The sequence below is a fragment of the Limulus polyphemus genome, unplaced genomic scaffold (genome assembly GCF_000517525.1).
Source record: "Limulus polyphemus unplaced genomic scaffold, Limulus_polyphemus-2.1.2 Scaffold262, whole genome shotgun sequence".
NCBI classification, from domain to species: Eukaryota; Metazoa; Arthropoda; class Merostomata; order Xiphosura; family Limulidae; genus Limulus; species Limulus polyphemus.
Genome location: NW_013665872.1, coordinates 376,174 through 376,840, shown reverse-complemented (window position 1 = coordinate 376,840; position 667 = coordinate 376,174).

The following is a 667-nucleotide window of genomic DNA, read 5'->3' as shown; positions in this document are numbered from 1 at the left end:
CCCTAGAGACTAGATTAAGAACGTAGTGTTTAAAAATGTAATAGGTCTAATATTAATGTCTTCAGACAAGTATAATTATAATCCTGCTTCGCCAGCTTGTAAAAGACGGTCAGACCACATCTTCAGGTGTTCTCACCGAACTAAACGATTAGAAGTCTGTCCAAGAAACTACAAGTTTCTAATTTATCAAACATGCGTAGACGATGCCTTGGATGTCTTTCGTAAAAAACAAATACGTTCCTGAATTATCTGACCAATCATTAAAAATTTACCATCGAAATATAACAAAATTTCTTCCTGCTATTTCTAGACACTTTGGTATTAAGCAAGGGTAAAATCTCTGAGGATTTATGATAGATTGCAATAACATTCTCAGAATTATATAAAAACCGTAATAACTTTACTCCACTAAAATACAAAGAAAACTGATCAATATTGTATTGCATACAACATTTCAGTATGTACGGACAATACATAACATTTCCGTTCACGGGTAAGTATGGACTGAAAATCAGATGACAAATAATCAAACTTATTTAAAGAGCCTTCCGTACATCAAACTTATTTAAAGAACCTTCCGTACATGAAACTAATCAAACTTATTTAAAGAGCCTTCCGTACATCAAACTTATTTAAAGAGCCTTCCGTACATCAAACTTATTTAAAG